General features: G+C 34.9%; 1 protein-coding gene and 1 long non-coding RNA gene across 3 annotated transcripts in view; one reads left to right on the top strand and one right to left on the bottom strand.

The window, feature by feature from the left end:
* Positions 1 to 15,977, top strand: part of LOC146729103 (uncharacterized) — a 47,366-nt gene that overhangs the window by 13,314 nt on the left and 18,075 nt on the right. Inside the window, exon 2 of the long non-coding RNA XR_014928203.1 lies at positions 2,596 to 2,682. This is a non-coding gene — a long non-coding RNA (uncharacterized LOC146729103). The remainder of the gene's footprint in view (positions 1 to 2,595; positions 2,683 to 15,977) is intronic.
* LOC100368448 (trafficking kinesin-binding protein 1-like) overlaps positions 1 to 15,977 on the bottom strand; it is a 79,492-nt gene that overhangs the window by 46,984 nt on the left and 16,531 nt on the right. The gene's annotated exons all lie outside the window — the stretch shown is intronic.

Genomic DNA, 15,977 nt, shown 5'->3' with positions numbered 1-15,977 from the left:
TGAAATAGGAAGTTTATTTTTTTATCCAACGACAGAAGAATGTTTTCATGACGGTGATGAAAGATGGTAAAAAAGTTGTCAGTCTTTGATTGCAAAATTGCTGTCCCCAGTTATGGATTCGCAATCTGCTACAAAATATTTTATAAAGCCAAAATAACGTGATTTCAACCACTCTCCCAGGTACGGGTTGCTACAATATTGCAACATTGGTTTCATTGTCGATGGCGCTAAAGCCGAACGAGTGCGACACTTGCGGCTCTCCTTATACGATTTGCCTGAATCGTTCCTAAGGAAGCACAACCCAAACGGCCGGCCATTTTTAGGGCCACGACATATTTCAAAAAGAGAACTACCGTTTCTGCTTTAATATATATTTTTATAGACTTGCTGACTGTTATGATTCAGAACGCGCTGCCCTGAAGGCAGAAAGCTGTCACAGCTATTTTGCGTTCACCCTTTGTTTTACGCAATTAACAATTTTTATAAGTATCACGACAGTCTTTAAAAAAGTCAACTGTTAATACAACCACAGTCAACGAATAAAAAATAGTTTTTTTGTGTGTGTAGAAAAAGACCCCCTGGGCGTGTGCCCGGATATGACCTCAACTTCTTTATTGTGTCAAAAGTGGGGGGTGGGCGTTTGCCCAGGCATGGGCTCTTACCCGGATAAGTACGGTAATAGCACTAACCACTCGCACTACGCCCATTTCGACACATTTACATACATGGACTCGCTCGCACCTGCCTGATCACATTTTGTGTTTCAATTTTCTTAATCACATTCAAAGGCATTGTTTACACCAATGATTGGCTGCTGTAAATGGACAAGCAAGATGAACATAAACATTTAAAATCTAAAATCTCTGGTCTTTTCTTACAACTTTGGGGGGGGGGGATTTCCCAAGAAATGAGATTTGTTTTGTCTTGCCTTACGTAATAACACCGTATTCCTCTCTTTTGACACTAAGTGATCATCACGATACTGACCCTACACTGTTTTACCGTATTCCTCTCTTTCGACACCGAATGATCATCATGATACTGACCCAACACCAATTTACCGTATTCCTATCTCTCGACACTGAATGATCATCATGATACTGACCCAACACCAATTTACCGTATTCCTATCTCTCGACACTGAATGATCATCATGATACTGACCCAACACCAATTTACCGTATTCCTATCTCTCGACACTGAATGATCATCATGATACTGATCCAACACCAATTTACCATATTCCTATTTCTCGACACCAAGTGATCATCATGATACTGACCCAACACCAATTTATCGTATTCCTATTTCTCGACACCAAGTGATCATCACGATACTGATCCCATTATTAAATTAAATAACTTCACTTTTTATTTTACTGTGGTTATTTTTCACCATCAGCAGTATTATATTTTTGAATATGTTTCAGTTTCATTTTTTACTGGCAAGCACATTGAATTCTGGGTATTTTGAGGGCAGCCAATTTCAAGGCATGGTTTCCAAAATCTGAAATGGCAGAAAAGGTTTGATTTAGGTGTATTTTAACTCTAAATTATTTGGGTCTTCTTAAATCAGATTGCTTAATGTATTGTGGAAAATTCAGCTGAAATTGCTTGTCTGAGAAATAGATTTGATAGGTGAACGTACACGTATAGCGATGTTCAGAAAGTGATTATCCACAGATGATACATATACATGTACCCTTTACCATGTATAGCCTTGTAGATTTGTAAGCTAACAATACTCCAAGACACACAGACATGATAATGAAATGAGATAATTCAATTTCATTACCATAATAGCCACTGAACAAATACACATTAGTTATGCAGGTTTGAATCTTTTGACTGTCGTCATAGTGATGCAGTCAAGTTGGAATTGTGAAGGTGTTGATGTTAGTGGTGGATAGAATAAAGGAGACAAGGTCTCATTAATATGGACCTTTCATATCAATGTAAGCCACTACTGCACATATATGCAATGCATCATGGGAGAGAACTTCCTCATGTATATAATGGTTAAACTATTATCACATTGGAAATTTGATTAAATGTAATTATTTGTAAATATTTGAACAATGCTAGGATATATATTACTGGGAATATGTGGATATGATTTGTTGACTCCATGTTGGTGAGCAAAATGTGGTAAATGGGGTGAGTATGAGGCAGGTAGGATGAGTGGGAAAGCAGTGGGTGGTTGTGTGAGAAGATGAGTAGGTAAGTGTGAGATACAATGTAGCAAGGTGGGGTAGGGTGAGTGTGAGGCAGGTTGGATAAGTGGGAAGAGGTGGGTGGTTGTGTGAGGAGATGGGTGAGTAAATGTGAGGTTGTAGGGTGAAGCAGGGTGAGTGTGAGGCAGGTAGGATGAGTGGGAAGAGGTGGGTGGTTGTGTGAGGAGATGGGTGGGTAAGTGTGAGATGGTAGGGTGAAGCAGGGTAAGAGGCTTATAGTGGAACGGGTGACAGAGTAAGTGGTTAGGGGAGAGTCTGAGTTGGGGCGAGTGTGGTACATTTTGTATGTTCATAATATCTGACAGACCATTTGCAGGTTTCTGGTATGCATGATTACACATTTTATTTTATGCAACTTGCAGGCTCATTCAAAGTAGGATGGTTTATGTCACAGTCACTCGGTCTTAAGGCTTGTACTCATAGAAATGTACCTTTCCCTGTCAAGCTGGGTGAGTAAACTGATTTGTGAGACACTTATTTTAATGATACATAAACAAGATATAGTTTTTGGTACTAACACAGGACACTGGAACTCATGAATGGTCTATTTCAATCCTTGTCAGGAAATTCCAATGATTTAGTACCGGTACTGAACTTTCACCCAGAAACTTTTATTTAAATCTAAGGATCGAGTAATTCTTTTATGTTACACATGTTTATCACAAACTTTTGTGAAATATGGCAGAGATTACGGTTAAACAGGGCAAGGTACAAATAGGGTAGGTTTTACATAGAGTTATGTAGTAGGATTACACAATGTACAAATGTATATGGTAAAATCTACAACATTTGGCCACAAAAAAAAAACTTATGTTGCCCTTAAGTCGGATTTTTTTTTTTTTTTTTTTAAAGAAATACAGATCAATCTGAGGTGTTCAAAGTCACCACACCGCAACCCGATATTTCATATTTTTCGGTCAGTTGCTGAGGGCAACAAAACAATTTTTTTTTTTTTGGCCTTATGACTTAATAGTCCATTTCCCACATTACATGTATGCATAAAATGAAACCAAAACATAGTTGAACTCTGGTGACCTTGCCCTTTGTTATATAATATAATTCCTTCTATCACAGTTTGTTTCAATATAAATATGCATTGTCATAATTAATTTTGAATACAAACAAGTTTTGGGGTTGAACCAACAGTGGGGAATCAGTCTACCGAATGTCCTTAAAAAATGTAAATATCTTACAAAAACATTGGTGCCTTATTTGTTTAATTATTTTAAGGGACATAATTTCCAGTTTTATTCAAAGTAATTCAGATATTTTAGTATAAAAATAAATGCCTCATCGCAAAAAAAAAAAAGTTCTGCATTTAGACGTGAATAGATTCATAAAACATGCAAGATAACATAAAATCTTAGCTGGCTTTTGTCCAAGTATTTTGTATTACATGAAAAGTAAAAAAAAAAAACACCCTTTATGAACAGCTATCATGTTGCAAGCTCTGCTTTGTATGCAAATCAACTTAAATAGTTAGTTGGTGTCCAGTGGAGGGAGAAGTCAACAGTACTGTTGCCTCCTGAGAATCTACATCTTCAAACACTGCAATCTTTGAAGTGCGTTTTTAAACCAGTATTATAAAAACTCTATCATTCTGTTCTAATAGCTGAAACATATTCCTGCGAGTTTTCATTTGTCAAATGAACTGTTTGTCAAATACAGAATACATATATTTTAGAACAATTTTCTTTTTAAAATGTGGATGAAATGTTTTGCTTTTTATGTATTTTTTATGTATTGTTTTTGATTTGATAACTTTGAACTAAACAGATTTTCTATTAGCTTCAGATCTTGATCAAAGTTTGGCACCCAGTTCATATGAGTGCTTATATTGATTTTCTGACATCTTGTTTTCTTTAAAGATTTTATTGGTAGGTTTGCAAATGTGTATCAGACTGTGCAATCTCTCCATGAGTTGGTTTTGAAACCCAGTATGGGATTCTGGTATACATTACCAAGGATATTATTACAAGATAAATTATTTGCTTCATTGAACACATACAACAATGCATATTTCCACTGAGATCAGTGACCTTTGATGTGTATCACCAGTGATCAGTCAAGTAGAAACAGTCAAAATATTTTATCAGATTTTCTCAATTTTTGCATGATATTTTCATACAGGACATCTGTTGTTCAAACTCAGGGAAGACATTATACTGATGAATAAGGTGACCAAGTTTGATGAAGTTTGGAATAGAATTAGTAAAGTTATTATGCACACAATAACAATTATTAACGACGACAACGACAACAACAACGACAACGACAACGCTGGACAAAATCTTTCCCTTAATATACCTTTCCCTTCCATCTTTGATGGTACGGGCAAGGTAAAAACAGCACAAACCAAAGTCATAGCATTGTAGTAACGTCAAAACATCACTTGGGATTCAACAGATATAAAACAATTAGTTGGGGTATTTCCACGCTTAATAATGCGCCATGCACATTTGATGATGGTGAATTTTGACATTGAACAATAAATAAAGTGAAATAGCCCGGCTTAGTGTTCCATGTTCTTCGCGTAATTAGGTGTTCGTATGCAAGGGATTTTTCCACACAAAAACGACGAATTCGGCCGAATTTTGTTATCAGATGGCTTAATATAACCCCAACGGACCGTATTTTTGTGAAAGATTGGTATTTTTGTCCTGATTTGTAGGAATCTGAAAAACGCGTTTCACAACTTGTCTCTTATTTAGTTTCATGCGTCATTCAAGATGGCGGCCCCCATATAGTAAATATCGCATTTATTTTATTATATCAGATGTGCGCCAGCTGACTGTGAACACATTGTACTAAATCTGAATAAAATCCATCCATGCATGACTAAGATCCGGTTCCGGAATTGTGAAAATACGTGATTTTGATGCATTTTCGGCCTTAAAGCGGCCGCCATTTGGCTATCGTTAATGAGATCATGAAACAAATGCACATACATATTTGTGACATGATGTACCTTGTGTGTGTGAAGTTTGAACTTGATCAATCCAGACATGTCTCGGATACGGATCCAGAACGGAATTCTTTAAAACAAAATGGCTGCCAGTCGGCCATTTCAAACTAGATCCAAAAAAAAAATGACGTGCATCAAGGTCCTATTATGTTTAATGTATGTACCAAATTTGAACGAAATCCATCCATGCATAACTGAGATCCGGGTCCGGAATGGTGAAAATGTGCGATTTCAATGCATTTTCGGCCTTAAAGCGGCCGCCATTTGGCTATCGTTAATGAGATCATGAAACAAATGCACATACATATTTGTGGCATGATGTACCTTGTGTGTGTGAAGTTTGAACTCGATCAATCCAGACATGTCTCGGATACGGATCCAGAACTGAATTCTTTAAAACAAAATGGCTGCCAGTCGGCCATTTCAAACTTGATCCAAAAAAAAAATGACGTGCATCAAGGTCCTATTATGTTTAATGTATGTACCAAATTTGAATGAAATCCGTCCATGCATAACTGAGATCCGGGTCCGGAATGGTGAAAATGTGCGATTTCAATGCATTTTCGGCCTTAAAGCGGCCGCCATTTGGCTATCGTTAATGAGATCATGAAACAAATGCACATACATATTTGTGGCATGATGTACCTTGTGTGTGTGAAGTTTGAACTCGATCAATCCAAGCATGTCTCAGATACGGATCCAGAACTGAATTCTTTAAAACAAAATGGCCGCAAGTCGGCCATTTCAAACCCGATCCAAAAAAAAAAAATGACGTGCTTCAAGATCCTATTATGTTTAATGTATGTACCAAATTTGAACAAAATACGTCCATGCATAACTGAGATCCGGGTCCGGAATAGTGAAAATGTGCGATTTTGATGCATTTTCGGCCTTAAAATGGCCGCTATTTGGCTATCGTTAATCGGATCATGAAAAAAATGCATGTGCATATGTCCCATATAATGTGTGATGTATGAGTGAAGTTTGAACATAATCGGTCCATGCATGTTCGAGATACAGGTGATCACGGACGGACGGACGGACGGACGCACGGACGGACGGACGCACACAGGGCAAAACATAAGTCCCCGTTTTCGGACTACGTCCGAACAGGGACTAAAAACAGAGACAAGTCATAAGGGATAGATGTAATTACATCTGACATAATTAGATTACACAGTGAACATTTTGCATACAAATCACATGCTTTATGAAATATAAACAACAATGGTTCAAAACAATTGATTGTCACAGAGAAGATCCATTATGACTACATGCATGTATTATCATAATGTGTCTAATCTGATTGACCAATCAAAAATTGATATGGTAACTCTGTGATGCATCTCAATTTATAATTACAGACAGACAATCTAAAATATGTTCTCTATACAGGAAGCACATGTCCTCCCCGGTACTTATAAATAGTTTTTGGAAATTCCCTGGTTTCCTTATAATGCCTCTAGAGGGCGTTAGACTACACTGTTACGTCTGTTGAAAACATTGGGTGGTTCTTAAGTGTCACCTGGTGTATACATGCGGTGCTCTTGAGGATTTTTGTGGTTTGGTGGGGTTGAATGGAGTGGCTTATGCTGAGTGGGTTTGGGTTGGGTGGGGTTTGGTGGGTGTGGGTTTGGATGGTTGGATTTAGGGAGATTGTGGGCTGGGATGTGGGTTTGGGGTGTTTGTGGCTGGGTCCAACAGAAAATTTATAGTGGGGGAGGGGGGAACTGGGAGAAACAGTCATGTAGTTAGGGGATCTACTGCAAAAAAGTAGACAGTCAATATGTAACATAGATTTTGAAAAAGAAAGTGGCTAAGCCAGTTATTTCGGATGTGATATCTGCTGTACAGCTCTAAGATAACTCACTGTTGTCTGACTAACAATATTAATCATACATCTGCATTAAGAAATATCAACCTGGTTAAGTGAATCCTCAATAAGGCCAAAAAAAATGGTTTGGCTTTCTGCATGATTCTAAATGTATGTGATACAAGTACCACCACCACAACAACAACAACATTCAAGTTCAATGTTTAACGTTTATTTAATAATACATACATGCTTTAAAGATTTATTTACCGGTAGATCAACAAAACATCTGCTGTAAGAAAAAAAAGACATTTCCCCACCCTATTACCTTAACAAATGAATTCTAAATGATTTATTGCTGTCGGTACATGAATAATACATAATGTCTGAACCATCCAAACCATTATCACCAGCTAAGGTCTAACTATGCCTCACAACTATACATTCCGTACTTCTGCAAATCCTGTTCAACGAGGATGTAGTATTAAAGTCAACATGTCACCATTTTGTTTTATTTCCAAAAATAGCATGTTTTGAATCATAGACCCTCCCCATTTTGCAAACTACAGCTACGTTTATTTACGCTAAACTACAAACTGGCCACTGGACAGCACTCAATCATACTTGCGATATTTACCAAATTCAAATACGCGACTTCTTGTAGATTTGCACACAGGTTTATGGGAAGAGTATGTTTATATTTTTAAAGTTAGCGAAATGATGTGATTCAGAAGACGCACAGAAAAGTAAAAAGAGTTTCTTTTCTAAAATCACGCTCATTGCCTCACCACACAATTTGCACTGGTCTGCATGACATTTTCTGTAACATAGTTTGAAGAGTTTTTGACTTGCAACATATGACTGACTCTTTCTCACAGTAATGTAAAATACTTTATTATATAGCTGGAATTAATTTTCGCTGTAAAGTCTTTTTGGATGTTTTTTTAGAGTTGATTTTTCACTGATTTTTGATTAGTTGAATTTAAAATATAGAAAAAAAAGTATATTCGCCAGTTTTTATTTTCACTGAATCATCTCTCCAGTGAAAATAGCAAATTAAAAATAAATTCCAAGTGAAAAAAAAGTATTTTACAGTAGACCGGTATATGAATGTACATACCAGTATGTCTTATCTTTGCACCAACATTGAACATAATTGATACAGGCTTGTTGGAGAAATCACCAAAAACTAAGTCTCCGATTTGGACTTGCCCAATGGACAGTGATAAACATTAGAGTTATTTAGAAGAAATCTTGAAGCCAGCCTAAGCACACAAACTCTGGTAATTGGTTGTAAACTCATCCATAAATATTGGCAATCATTGTTATCAGAGTGGTAATATAAATTAATACTTATCAGAGTTTTACTCCACATAATAAATTCTTTTAATGTTTATTGTTAATACACCGGAGATATAAATAACCATGAATAACATCATTCACTATTTTATCTGCAAGTTTTGCAGAATTGAGGTATTTCTTCTGTATTTCATTATCACTGCAATGACCTGAGTTTATGTCTTAGTTTTCCATGTTCACTGGGTCTCTCGTAAAACACAATAATTACTTGCCTTGACATCTTAATTTGTAACATAGGCTCACTCAATTTAAGTAATGACATTCCATCCAGGGATGGACCAATATAATAAATGGAGTTTGTGACATGGACTCATTCATACTTGATGTTCAATTCAGGTAATGACATTCCATCAAGGGACGGACCAATATAACAATAATAATACGTAATTTATAAAGTGCCAGTATCCAAAACAAGGTAATGCTCAATGGCGCAGTACATAGATGACTAGTTGTTAAAGGCTTTCCTAAAAAAAATATATATATAATAGATGGGCTTTTTTAAATGAAATCACTGATACTTCATTAAATACTGGTAATGGCATTCCATCTAGGGACGGACCAAAATAACACAAAGGGTTTTTGACATGACCAATAATATATAGTGGTCCAGGTCTATAATTAACCTTGTCCCACAACTTCATCCTATACACACACATGTAACTATTGAAATATCATTTTGTCATTTACCACTAATGCCCATAGAATCTGTGGATTACATGTACATGTATATGCCATATTATAGTTATAATACACTGTACAAAAAGTGGTGTGTTGTTGTGTCCATATTAATAATATTGTTTTTAAAAAGACACATGGCACAAATAAATTGAATAAATCCTGAAAACACAAGATCAAAAAAGCCAACAAATTAACAACTTTATTCATATTGTCTACATTATATATGTACTGTTATTAAAGGGCGGCAGTCGTCATGCCGCGTCCCGTTCGATATGGGACTCATAGCGACGTATACAACACGTGTAAAATACATTGTTTATTTACATGAAATTCGAACACGTGCTGTGCGACGACCACCGTGCTTTATCTATTATATACTATGGTTTATTTACTATTCTGGGAATTGATCATTTTGGGTTGTTATTACATAATATCAATAGCCACATCAAATATGCGAAGTCACTGTTACTATGGTTGTATCAGAAATGCACACATAATAATGTGTTTTCGGCTTTTTTGTCTGTTCACAGTCAAACAATTTACATCAACAATTTCTCATCAATATTAACTCATTTATGAATCAAAGGATTAAAAAAACAAATATGAAAAAACAAGTCATTGTCAATGACACGTCCCCGTTCCGTTCATATTTGAGTGACATATACATTCAAAGCAGATCATGACCGAAATGCACCTGCATATGTACAACACATTGTGCTAAATCTGAACAAAATCCATCCATGCATGACTGAGATCCGGTTCTGGAATTGTGAAAATACGTGATTTTGATGCATTTTCGGCCTTAAAATGGCCATCATTTCGCTATTGTTAAGCAGATCATGAAACAAAGGCACATATCTATTTGTGACATGATGTACCATGTGTGTGTGAAGTTTGAACTTGATCAATCCAGACATGTCTTGGATACGGATCCAGAACTGAATTCTTTAACAAAATGGCCGCTAGTCGGCCATTTCGAACTTGATCCGAAAAAAAAAAAGACGTGCATCAAGGTCCTATTATGTTTAATGTATGTACCAAATTTGAACAAAATCCATCCATGCATAACTGAGATACGGGTCCGGAATGGTGAAAATGTGCGATTTCAATGCATTTTCGGCCTTAAAGCGGCCGCCATTTGGCTATCGTTAATGAGATCATGAAACAAATGCACATACATATTTGTGACATGATGTACCTTGTGTGTGTGAAGTTTGAACTCGATCAATCCAAGCATGTCTCAGATACGGATCCAGAACTGAATTCTTTAAAACAAAATGGCCGCCAGTCGGCTATTTCGAACTTGATCCGAAAAAAAAAATGACGTGCATCAAGGTCCTATTATGTTTAATGTATGTACCAAGTTTGAATGAAATCCGTCCATGCATAACTGAGATCCGGGTCCGGAATGGTGAAAATGTGCGATTTCAATGCATTTTCGGCTTTAAAGCGGTCGCCATTTGGCTATCGTTAATGAGATCATGAAACAAATGCACATACATATTTGTGACATGATGTACCTTGTGTGTGTGAAGTTTGAACTCGATCAATCCAAGCATGTCTCAGATACGGATCCAGAACTGAATTCTTTAAAACAAAATGGCCGCCAGTCGGCCATTTCGAACCCGATCCAAAAAAAAAATGACGTGCATCAAGGTCCTATTATGTTTAATGTATGTACCAAATTTGAACAAAATCCGTCCATGCATAACTGAGATCCGGGTCCGGAATGGTGAAAATGTGCGATTTTGATGCATTTTCGGCCTTAAAATGGCCGCTATTCGGCTATCGTTAATCGGATCATGAAAAAAATGCATGTGCATATGTCCCATATAATGTGTGATGTATGAGTGAAGTTTGAACTCAATCGGTCCATGCATGTTCGAGATACAGGTGATCACGGACGCACAGAAGCACGGACGCATGGACGCACACAGGGCAAAACATAAGTCCCCGTTTTCGGACTGCGTCCGAACGGGGACTAATAAAATAGTGGCAGACCCAAGATGCTGAAGTTTATGCACTTCTATTACATACAAAATTTGTAAAAAGTCAGAATAATTTTCCCACTTTATACTTATAATTTTTATTGACCTCACATTATAGTTTATAGTTATCCTTCTTTAATAACTTCTAATGAACAAACATAAAATTATTATTGATTATATTTCCATGCCTAAAGAGATCAAATCTTATATGAAGAATATTTGTCATTATACATTATTCACAATAATTTGTCATGAGTTGTCAGCTCTTTTTATATATATTGACCCAGACCAAGATATAAATATTTTATTAGTCACATTTACGTACTAATTGAGGTTTCTTGTGGAGAAAGGAAAATTACAATAACATATATACAAATAGGCAATGTAGGTTTGGCAGAAACCATTATAAAACTGGGGGACAACATTTATAATGCTTTTACTTAGCAATGTGTATTTATATAAATATACCAAAAAGTAGTCACTATCTGTTAAAAAAATATGCAGCCTCAATAATCTGAAATGAGGATTGTTGTAGTATCTACTATATCATCATTTTAGCAGTGTTTTTGATATATGCCTAGCACCCCTCAGTAGTAATGGACTGTCCCAGATCTATCAATCAATGTCTCTTCTAGTAAACAGTGAATTAATCAATATGTCTAGAGAGATGTCAACGACAACACAACTCAATTCAAATAAGAAATCAATAGTGTCCATTTGATGAACCCTCAGAATCTTTGTTCTATCTTTTTCATTCTTTCATGATTCAGAGCATAAAAACTAATTTTTACTGTCTGTTTCTTTAGGCCAGACTTTTTTTTATTCCTTGTTTCTCGAGTTTTTATAAGGCAAATTTTTTGAGGAGGGCGCAAAAAAATAAAATTAATTCTTTTTTTCCATTAGATTTGTGTGATTCTCAAAGAATTGTAAGTGAGATCATTGATCGGAGAGAAGAAATGAAATAAAATTTTATTCCATGTATAATCTTATTTCTCATCTGCACGAGACTTCGGTACTTTGATCATGATACTTACAATTCGGCGGGCGCGAGAAATTACGCTGAAATAAAATTTTATTTTTATTTCATTTTCGGCTCCTGTTCATTCGGCAGGTTTGCGAAACAAGGGATAATAAAAGTCTGGCCTTATGAATCTTGTGAATAAACTAATAAGTTATTAGTTAAATTTTTAAATTGAAATATTCGAAAATTTAAAAGGTTTTGGGCAACTTCATGCACATAGATGAAAAAACATTTGTTTTGTTTGATATGGGTCCCATATGAATATACAATGTACGTAAACACGATGTAAACCCAGCACACAACGTTACACGTTCCATCTCTCAACTCTTCATATTATGCCCAAAATGTGGGTAATGGTAAAATATAGAATAAGTAAGCTATGTTATCAACAAGAAATAACTGAAGCAAACCTGCTAACAAGAAAAGCAAAACAACTATGCCTCATATGCATTACTGAAAGAATAAGCCACTGCTGAATGGATTAGTCAAAATAGAGTGGTATACCAGACTTCTACGACAGTTTAATGCCATTATATTATAAACGTAATTCTAAGACATGGAAACAACTGAGCATGAAAAAACATGTACAAATGTGATACAGCACCTGAAGCGGTACCGCAACTGTGGTACAATAAATATGGCCCTGGAACTAGCATACAACGATTACAGATACTGGTACATCGATGGAGCAAATTCGCATCGCTATTTTCGCATTGTGAGGTTTATTTAAGTAGTTTCTTGTTAGCAAAAATGTTGATATACTGTGGAATACTTTATTTTCGCTGGAATTAATTTTCGCTGAAAAGGCTTTTTGGGCGTTCTTTATGGAATTTATTTTCACTGATTTTTGATTAATTGAATGTGAAATATAGGAAAAAAAGTATATTCACTGGATTTTATTTTTACGGAATCATCCCTTCAGCGAAAATAGCGAAAATAAATTCCAAGCGAAAATAAAGTATTCTACAGTATGTAACTGTCTCAATCGCTATAATTTGAAAGGCACGCATGTAAAGATGCCGACTAGTGCCATACGAATGATTGCATATTCAGGATTGACAACACTCACAGATTCATGGAGCGATATTTAGTGTTGTTTACATAATTTTGAAAAATACTTTTTCAGACATTGCTTTTGAACCCCAAAGATTTCAATTTTCTTAATTATGTTTTCCATGTATAGCCGTAATGCAAAAAAAACCCACATATATGGTTAAAATTTTGTTGTTATTGAAATATGTGAATCAATGCTTACATATTTCAATAACATTTCTAGAAAATTAAATGACAATTTATTGTTATTTACATATTTTACAAGTGACACATACATTGTGTACGTAAATAAACAAAAAACACATTGTGTTCTATTTGCCAGTTTTATTAGGTATTTCCTTAAATCTGAATTAATAGAGAAAGGAAGTATTCTACAGTGAATTTTATAGTAGCATTCACATACATGTATAGCTAGATTAGATTTTAACTTAAAAATTCACATTTTGGTAATTATTTCAAATTTGAGATAGTGAAAGTTACTGAAATTATTATTTTTTAATTGGAAACAGTTGTGAAAATAAATACAGTGTAAATATTCAAAATCTGTCTAATTATTTTGGGGTAACACACACTTTTACAAATATATATCGTTCACAATGTCAGTAAATATAAACAATAATTCAACCAGTGTTACTTGGATTAATAATTTAGAATTTTCATTTGAACGTAGCAACTGAAGAAAAATGCAACATACAATGTAATGTCAGTCTTCTTGAAAATCATGTGAACGGTAATATTCAAATGAGTTGCATTACAAAATGTAGTTGCCATAGATATATGTAAATTAGATGCCTCAGAAGTATGCAAGTGAGTTACCTGAGAAAATATGCAAATTTGTTGTCATGGAAGCATGCAAATATGTCATATTCACTACCTCCACTACTACTATTGTCTGTCTATTTCAAAATCTGATTAATGAATGATTAGCATCAGACGATTGCTATGGTAACAGACCTAAGCTGATATCAGAGTGTTAACTCATCAACAGCTATATTTTTTGCGTTTAGTTTAATAACTGGTACATGTAGTATAAATGTCAACAATGTTTAAATAACTAGATATTTTAGTTTCAGAGCAAGAATACTTTATAGCACCCCTAAGGGAAAAAAATAATAGATAGAATTCTGTCGTATAATACATTTGTACTACCGATATTCCTCCGGGACACCTGCCCATCCACTCATAGTTGCCATGGTTACACAAGAAATGAAGAAATAGGATATGGAAATTATAATTTTTTTTTAATTTAACTACATTTGCATAATTACATATACTGGTAGATCTACAAGTACAGTATATACTTAAATGCATTAATTAGAAAGGTATAAAGATTTATACATGGGAATATGAATATAAAAAAGCCTAAACTATTTAGTATTAAAGGAAAATACTTACAATGTACAATGTAGGTTTTGTTGTCTTAGTTCAAAGCAAGATAATATTGTAAGCTGAATAACTATAGAAATCATGCAATGAATTCAAATGAATGTATTCTATACGTACATGTATTATACATTGTACATGACACAGAATTAGAATATTAATGAAATAAAAACCTCAGTGATGCAACTATTGTCACCACATTGGATTTGGGTTCTCCCATATACATGTACTGTAGAATACTTTACTTTCGCTTGGAATTTATTTTTGCTATTTTCGCTGAAGGGATGATTCCGTGAAAATAAAATCCAGCGAATACACTTTTTTTCCTATATTTCACATTAAACTCATGAAAAATCAGTGAAAATAAATTCCAAGCAAAACGCCCAAAAAATCTTTTTAGAGAAAATTAATTCCAGCAAAAATAAAGTATTCCACAGTATATTTCGATTATGATTACGATTATGATGATTATTATTAACTGTATTGCTAACAAAAAAATAAAATAAAATAAAATTCATCATTCTCAAACCATTACTAAATTAATTTAAGTCTACTCTAATGAACTCCTGTATACTATAACATGATAAAATGCACATATATCAGATGCAAGAGAAACATTAATTTAAAGGTGACTTCATATTCTATGTTTATCGTCATGGTTGTGTTATTCATTCAGTACGTACACACGCATCTAATCTTCATTTCACACATGCATTGTAAATCTAATTTATACATCGCTTGCAGCAGTCTTTCATTACTACATATCGGACGTTATCCTTTCTAACACCTGTGTATCAGGCGTCACCAACAACATCGTAATCATTTATTTCCAATTTTGGAAAAACAAGTCTAAATGAAATATCGCACAATGATTATAATAGTGGGTGTGGCACTTACAGAAAAGTGATGCTTACAGTTTAGGTGGCATTGAGTACAACATTCTTGTAAACTGACCTTCAATTCACCTGTGTGTTTTGCCCTGTTCCTAGGAACACAAAATGACAGTGCTTTCATGGTCTGCCCCTAGGGACACAAATCTACAATGACAGTGCTTTCATGGCCTGGCCCTGGGAAACAGACTGACCTTCAATTCAACTCCTAATCATAATAGTAAATCTAACTGGGTGGTGGTGGGGGCTAATATATTTTCCATACAGCCCTGGGCTCAACTGTTAACCTCTCCTGTTTTCAAGTAACACGTTTTTTGTTTTTTTTATGGTTATATTGTTGGACTTTACATTAATTTTACTGGCAAGATTGTTCTGAAGATTTTTTTAAAAATATTTTACTCATTTATTTTAAGTTATGTTTTTTAATTTTCCATATCACAGTTGAAAAAAAACATGCATCTATCTTGGATAAAGTTTTGGTTGATTTTAGATCAGTTTTAGAAGACATTTTAAGTTTGTGGTGACAGTGTCCAGAATTAAAACAATGGAGGACTTCGCAATTTAGGTTCAATTTCTGAAGAGTGGCTGACACCT

Source organism: Saccoglossus kowalevskii, chromosome 22, assembly GCF_978046115.1.
Source record: "Saccoglossus kowalevskii chromosome 22, keSacKowa6.1, whole genome shotgun sequence".
Taxonomy (NCBI): domain Eukaryota; kingdom Metazoa; phylum Hemichordata; class Enteropneusta; family Harrimaniidae; genus Saccoglossus; species Saccoglossus kowalevskii.
Note: the sequence above shows the minus strand (reverse complement) of the source record. Positions and strands in the feature narration are given on the sequence as shown.